Here is an 8,171-nt window from a genome sequence, read left to right as displayed (position 1 = left end):
AATGTAGACGCCCAGTTGTTAATTCTTATGCCTAACTCAACAAATTTATTATCGTTTTTAACAAGGGAGGTGGCAACAAGAGCAGATGCAGCCCTGCCAGAAGACTCCTGTTTAGATCCATCAGTGTATATAACTTGTGATAACTTATTACTTCCAGCTAGGTGAGAAATTTCTTCTTGAGCAGTTGCTCTAACAAGAGATTTAAGGAAGGGATTACTAGCAATGAGCTTCTTGGGAGGGGCTTGCAGGTATTTGATATTAAATGAACACATCTTCCATGGAGGGGTGAAATGCTCTTGTTGCCTACAGTGATACAGTTCATGCAGGTTATAAAACTTAATGCAATTGCACGTTTTCACAATCCATTTAGATCTGTGTGTATTTACCTCTAGACACTTGGTAAGATTCATTGTGACAGTGTCTGGTTCGTTTCTCAACATTCTAATACCGAGTACAGTGTTAATCTCAATAATCCTATCACTGATACTAGAAAAACCAAGTTCCTTCCTCATGTTAAGAACTTTTGTAGATCTGGGACAGCCAAGAATAATCCTGAGAGCTTCTGAAACAAGCAATTTTTAGTCATGATGGTTTTGACTGTAAAATAGTTATGTGAGACATGCACTTTCTTCTCCAGATATTTTATAGTCTCTAAAAGAAGTCTAATCATTCGGTATATTATATAAAATAATCCAGACGTTGTAAGGCATATATACCCTGAGCAAACAGGTTGGTTCTGCCCATATCCTTTGTAAATAATGCTGATGCTTGACCATATTCTTTCGAGTTTGCACCACATCATTAACTTAACTAAATATCTAGATCTGCTGGACATTTCCTTAAATTTCCTCTTTAACAATTCATATATTGTCTTGCACATCAGCAAAATCTGTTGGTTCAATAAAGTTTCACTTATCGCTCACATAATTACCACCAGTACCCAATATCACTCTTTAGATTGCTTCGATATTCTGTAAACTTTTGCTCACTTGCTTCCCGTCTACTTCTGGTCCTCGTTAGGTCTTCAGTTCATATGGATCACCAACACATCAAATCTTGTTAAGCTCAGCACAGAGTCTTCATTCATAGCAGCCTCAAGAAAATCCTTGTTCCAGAACAGTGTCATTGACCCTGATTAAAAAATGTCTAAAATTAGACTGTTCAAGAATATAATGCAAATTGGTATGTTTTTAAATAATGTTCGGACTCTTTTCTGTAAATTCCTGTGTGATACTTCAAAGTTTTTCGCTCCTGTATCTTGCTGAATCATGAGTCCAATCTCTGTTGACCTAGTGAATGAAAACTTATCAACATACATTTATGTGTGAAGTAATGGCTGTTCCAGTGCTTAAACCATTTCCAGGAATTTCATTTACTACACCTGATGGAAATCCAGCCTCTGCTATCAACTTTAGCCGCAAGCCAGTCAGGGGAGTTGATTCAGTTAATTTCATGACAACGGTGTTGCCTATAGCGCAAACTTCCAAGCAAGCAAAGGAAGTGAGAAGTTACCGGGAAACTCTGACCACAAACATCAGTTGGTATACAGAGAAGCGAAGATTTTTCTATTAAGTTCAGCATCTACCATGAGAGAGTTGAAGGTTTTCTATTATCAAGGGTCTTGAGAGCATCTATGTAAACACTATCACACTGCTAGATTTGCCAACCATTGTAGGGCGCATAAGATCGCATTTGTTTATGAACTGCCATTCAGAGTTAAGGTCAAAAGCTTGATGAACGAGCAGATTTCACTGCATTTTCAAGATTAGGTTTTGTTCTGAGCTGATGAATAGCAGGCGCCGAGTAGGTTGTAGTCGAGGGTAAAATTAGCTCTTATGCGAGACGGACTAAATTACACAGCATCATTGTGTGACTGCAAGACACTAGTGAAGTCCACGGCAGCCTACTTGGCAACTGATACACTTTATCATCATAATGATCCTGCTGTTGCCCACTTTAGTTACATTCTCTGCTACTTCCCAGTCATTCAGGCCATGGATCTCCGCTCAAAATCAGTAAATTAAAAGATGATCAATTTGTGTCCTTTTCCGAAAACCAAACCTGATTACTTCTTATCTGCCCAGCACGGTAGATCCTAGTACAAACTTTGATGGAAACTGGAATTCAAGGAAGGAGGTCTTGAGTTCTTACCCGTACACTTACGTAGACACACCATCTGCTGCATTTAGTGGTCATTACCATGAGTCAGCATGGAGTCAAGACAGCTGAGAGTAACTTTCTTGTATTATGTGAGCTGCATGTCACAGGAAGAGTACCCAGAAATAGAATGTAGAATATAACTTTGGTATATCTGTGTCTAGCATTAGGAATAATATTATGAGAGATGTATAAACTGGATATAATATTATATATTATTCACTAATTTTTGCAAGAGAGCCACTTCGGTTAAACACACTGAGAGAGCCGCAGCTACTGCAAGTTAGCGTAACTCAACTAAATTAAGTAGTACTGAGCTGCTAGTGAAATATAGTAAAGGAGAAAAATTAGACATGGTAATATTAGCCTGCATATCTTGTTATTGGCGGCTCGCCAGCCGCGCAATGAATACCACTGAATTTTTAGAGAAATACAAACAAAAATATATAATGTTCTTGTTAAAACAATATAAAGCATCAGAATGTAACATAGTCTACAAACAGTATATGAAGTATAAACAAGTAGAGTATTAAAGCTAGTCACGAGTTACTGAGGAACTTTGTAAACAGAATTAATGAACATTATATAACAATTTACAACAAGCGCAGTAGTATTAATAAATAAGTATAACCGTTGTGAATTATTATTATTATTATTATGTGAGCAAATTACCTGCATGAGGTTTACAGGGTATTATCTGAATTATTACAGGCAAGTAATTTGGGCGAGATACCTGGAGTTTACCTGGAGAGAGTTCCGGGGGTCAACGCCCCCGCGGCCCGGTCTGTGACCAGTGAGACTTAAGTCACCACTCACACAAAAAGCTAGACCTGACATTAAGTTAATTATTGCAATATTTAACATTAATACCAATAATGGTAAATTATAAAATAATGTAGATTGTAAATGACTAGGCTTGCTGGGTACACATAATGTAATTATTGGACATAAATTACAATAGTGTTATTAGAAAGGAAATTCGTATTGCCATTTACCATTTAATTGCTGTAGATGAATCACACCATAACCTGCCTGACACCTAGACCCTGCATTGGCCAGCTAGAGATCTAAATGCAAGGACTAACGGTGCACTTCCCTCTGAATGACGGTCATATCCCTTATCTTCTGCCATTCACATGTAATTCTTGAGATCTCGGAATTTTCCTGTCCCAATTCTTCAGCAGGGGACATTACCACGGGTTGCTAATTACGAATTCAAGCCAAAACCCTCCAATTTGACTTGGAAGATGCCGGATTATCAGCAGAATTTCCCACGACAACCAGTGTTCACAAATTGCAAATGGCATCTTCCTCTGCTGCATCACTCCCCCAGCTGTTCTACCTCTCCCCTCTCACTCGAAATCTCTCGAAAGAGTCAAATCATCACATTTTATTACACAATTATTATATTCATTTATGTGTTCTACCTTTAGGAAAATTATGTAAAAATTTTCCACAACTGTGTAAGGAGTGCAAGAAATGTTATGAAATTTAAACTTTAATAACTGGTGATGTGTTACCTTTCTCTTATGAGGCTTTTGACTTTTAGTACAAATGTGGTTGCAGGGTCCATTATAAAAATTAATTACTGGTATATCATTAGCGTCTTCTTGTGTGGAAACTGAGAGAAAATAATTATTAATAAAAGAGCACATTTCATTCTCCTCGTCAGTAAGATGCCCAGAGTTATTTTTAAAAGGTAATAACTTCTATGCCTGGATAAAGCCTTTTGGGTTTATTTTAGAATCATTTGCCATTTTAATTTCACAGTCCCGTCTCCTTGAATGTGAGTATATTGATCCATGAGATGGCTCTAACCATTTTTTGATTTATTATTTTATCACACTGGCCGATTCCCACCAAGGCAGGGTGGCCCGAAAAAGAAAAACTTTCACCATCATTCACTCCATCACTGTCTTGCCAGAAGGGTGCTTTACACTACAGTTTTTAAACTGCAACATTAACACCCCTCCTTCAGAGTGCAGGCACTGTACTTCCCATCTCCAGGACTCAAGTCCGGCCTGCCGGTTTCCCTGAATCCCTTCATAAATGTTACTTTGCTCACACTCCAACAGCACGTCAAGTATTAAAAACCATTTGTCTCCATTCACTCCTATCAAACACGCTCACGCATGCCTGCTGGAAGTCCAAGCCCCTCGCACACAAAACCTCCTTTACCCCCTCCCTCCAACCCTTCCTAGGCCGACCCCTACCCCGCCTTCCTTCCACTACAGACTGATACACTCTTGAAGTCATTCTGTTTCGCTCCATTCTCTCTACATGTCCGAACCACCTCAACCACCCTTCCTCAGCCCTCTGGACAACAGTTTTGGTAATCCCGCACCTCCTCCTAACTTCCAAACTACGAATTCTCTGCATTATATTCACACCACACATTGCCCTCAGACATGACATCTCCACTGCCTCCAGCCTTCTCCTCGCTGCAACATTCATCACCCACGCTTCACACCCATATAAGAGCGTTGGTAAAACTATACTCTCATACATTCCCCTCTTTGCCTCCAAGGACAAAGTTCTTTGTCTCCACAGACTCCTAAGTGCACCACTCACTCTTTTTCCCTCATCAATTCTATGATTCACCTCATCTTTCATAGACCCATCCGCTGACACGTCCACTCCCAAATATCTGAATACGTTCACCTCCTCCATACTCTCTCCCTCCAATCTGATATTCAATCTTCCATTTTTTGATATGTTAATAAATTCCTTTCCTTTCCCCTAAAAGATGTTTGTCCCTATTTTTCATCCATCTCGGATATTTTCCATTCGATCTCATTTCTATAAACGGAATAAATGTTCTTTGGGCAGCGTGTATAGTGTTTAGAAAACTGTCATATTGATAGTTTTCTTCGTTACCCCAGTCAACAGATGATGGGAGTTCTCTAAGCCCATTGTAATCTGCTGAACGAAAATCTGGGACTGTTACTGAATTATCCCTACTACTATACTTCCAATCGATACTAATGGTAATTGATTTGTGCTCGCTTACGCCAACTTCCTCTGTAATCTCTAGTTTATTAATAAGGGTATCCTTGTTAACCAGAACCAAATCAAGCAGGTTATTTTTCCCTAATTGGTTCAGTCACAAACTTCTCCATAAAACATTCTTGAGCTACCTCCAGGTGGTCGTTTAACTCAAGATTCCTAGTTAAGGAAGTCTAATAAATTTTATTAAAGTTAAAGTTTCCTAGAGCTACTACGTTATCGTGCATTATGGCCTTAACAGTTTCTTCCCAAAGCAGTCTTCCTTGATCCCCCATCCAAGCTGGCGGATGGCAAATCACACCTAAAATAAATTTTTCATTCCCTTTCAAAAATTCTACCCAGACTCTGTGTGTGTTCTTTCACGGTTTATACTCACTTTGATGTAACAATTTAAATGTTCTCTGACATATAGTGCCACCCCACCACCCTTCCTGTTACTTCTTTGAATGTAGAATAACATAAAATCCAGAAAGTGACATTCGGCATGCTTGTCCCGATTCTTCATTTCAAATCATGTCTCAGTTTTGGCAAATATTCGCACCTCCAACTAATCTCAACTCATTCATCTTGTTTCTAGTGCTACAACTATTTGTATAAAATGTATTTAGAAACCCTCTCTTCTTTTATCCATTCCCTGCTCATTCCTATTCCTCCACTATATCTATTACTGTCCTTATCACCTAGTGACACTGACTTTACAACATTCGCCAATAACACGACCTCATTCTGCCTGTAACTGGTTTCCCTAAAACTCATAATATCACTACACTTAGAATTCATCCAGCCCAGTTCTATTGTATCATATTGCATTGCATTCCCACAAAATCTCATACCACTAACTATTTCCAGTTTAAAGCCCTAACAGCTCCCTACACTGCACTGGCCAGTGCCCCCACACCAGGACTACATACACCTTGAGTTATGAAAAAATATAAATCTCTTTAATAGTAAGTTAATACCTTGCCACACGGTGGTAGACAGTGCAGAGCATGTCATCCTATTTTAATTATAGGCATTGTGGAACACACTCTGTCCCAGAATTGTATAATGCATAATGATCGTAAAAGTAGGGCGGCAGTTATAACCATCTCTGAATCTTGGTTGGATGATACGGTGACTGACGACGAGGTCAAAATAGATGGTTACAATATAAAACGCTTAGATAGGAACAGAAAGGGTGGTGGAGTATGTGCCTACATTAGAAATGACTTAGCTTACAACCCAAGACCTGATTTAAATAACAATAAACTGGAGATTCTATGGTTTGAAGTGCTGCTTCCTAAGACCAAACCCATCTTAGTAGGAACTAGTTACCGCCCTCCTACCCAGGACCAGTTCTTAGAAGACTTTTCCAGAGTCTTGTCCGGAGTTGAAAACAATTGCGAGACAATAATACTGGGCGACTTCAATATCTGTTTTCAGCAGCAAAATAACGGGCTATGCAAAAGGTATAAGCAAATTCTAGGATTAAATAGTTACACTCAACTTATTAATACTCCAACCCGGATCACACAGTTCTCAGCCACCCTAATTGACCACATACTTTGTAACCGCTCTGAGAACATTAGTCAGTCAGGCGTCATTACCACAGGTCTTAGTGATCATTTCATCATTTACTGCACCAGGAAAATAACTAGGGATAGGATAGGCCTACACAGGACAATAAAAATGAGGTCAACTAGAAACTACAGTAAAGAAACACTGGTAAATAGGCTACACAATTGTGACTGGACAGAGATAACAAGTTGCACGGACGTAAACGATGCCTGGGAAAAATTCAAAACAATGTTCACTACCATCCTTGATAATATTGCACCAGTTAAAGAGGTTAGGATTAAACTAAGAACTGAACCCTGGATGAATACTGAGATATTAGATAATATGAAATTCAGAGACCAGCTGCTAAAAGATTTAAAGCAAACAGACAGGATATTGCAGCACTAAATGAATTCCAAAGGGTGAGGAACAGAGTACAGAGACTTATAAAAGGAGCAAAGGCAAAGCACTACTGCTCAAAAATTGAAGAGTATAAGCATAACCCCAGAAAGCTCTGGCAACAACTAAAACAGTTGGGGTATAGCCATAAGCCAGTAGATAGGTCTAACATAGTACTCACTATCGATAATGAGGTATGCCACGAAACATCTAAGGTGGCAAATTGCTTTAATTCATACTACACATCTGTTGCATCAACACTAGTAAGTAAACTACCAGCTGCATCAAATACCTTTAACACAGACTCTGATAAGTTTCAAACATACTATACCAATAAAGGGGTAACCCCAAACAGTTGTCAACTAGTAAGTGTATCTCATGACTTTATTCAAAATGAACTAAGCAGGTTAAACCCAACTAAGAGCACAGGCCCTGATAACATCCCGTCTAAGTTCCTAAAAGATGGTGCTTCTGAACTGTCAATCCCTATTGCTCACATAATAAATCTATCAATCACCACTAATACAGTACCGGAGGGGTTCAAGGAGGCCAGAGTTACTCCTATCTTCAAGAAAAATAGTAGGTCTGATGTAAGCAACTATAGGCCTGTTAGTATACTCAGTATAATATCTAAAATTCTAGAGAGGGCGGTGTATTCTTAAGTAGTTAAGTACCTTAATGACAACAACATTCTCCATAGCTATCAATCGGGCTTTAGAAGATCCTACTCAACCGACACCTCCCTTATTAATCTGATGGATTACCTGAGAACTGAAATGTCAAAGGGGAACCTCATAGGCATGGTAACCTTAGACCTGCAAAAGGCCTTCGAAACTGTCAACCACAGTATATTATGTAGGAAACTTCAAGCTATCGATATAGATTCTGCAGGCTGGTTCAAGTCCTACCTTAGCAACAGGAGACAAATAGTCAAAATCAACAAAACAGAATCAGAACCCCTGCCGATAACATGTGGAGTTCCCCAAGGTAGTATTCTGGGTCCCTTATTATTCTTATGTTATGTCAATGATATGCCTATCAGTGTCAAGTGCAAACTCCTACTGTATGCAGAT

At 39.0% G+C, this 8,171-nt stretch overlaps 1 pseudogene; it reads right to left on the bottom strand.

Annotated features, from left to right (window-relative positions):
- Positions 1-839: 839 nt before the first annotated feature.
- On the bottom strand, positions 840-1,508 carry LOC138852211 (aldehyde dehydrogenase, cytosolic 1-like; annotated as a pseudogene).
- Positions 1,509-8,171: the final 6,663 nt, after the last annotated feature.

The sequence above is a fragment of the Cherax quadricarinatus genome, unplaced genomic scaffold, assembly GCF_038502225.1.
Source record: "Cherax quadricarinatus isolate ZL_2023a unplaced genomic scaffold, ASM3850222v1 Contig5100, whole genome shotgun sequence".
In the NCBI taxonomy this organism is placed as follows: domain Eukaryota; kingdom Metazoa; phylum Arthropoda; class Malacostraca; order Decapoda; family Parastacidae; genus Cherax; species Cherax quadricarinatus.
The sequence above is the reverse complement of the archived record's forward strand: the minus strand, read 5'-3'. Positions and strand labels throughout refer to the sequence as shown.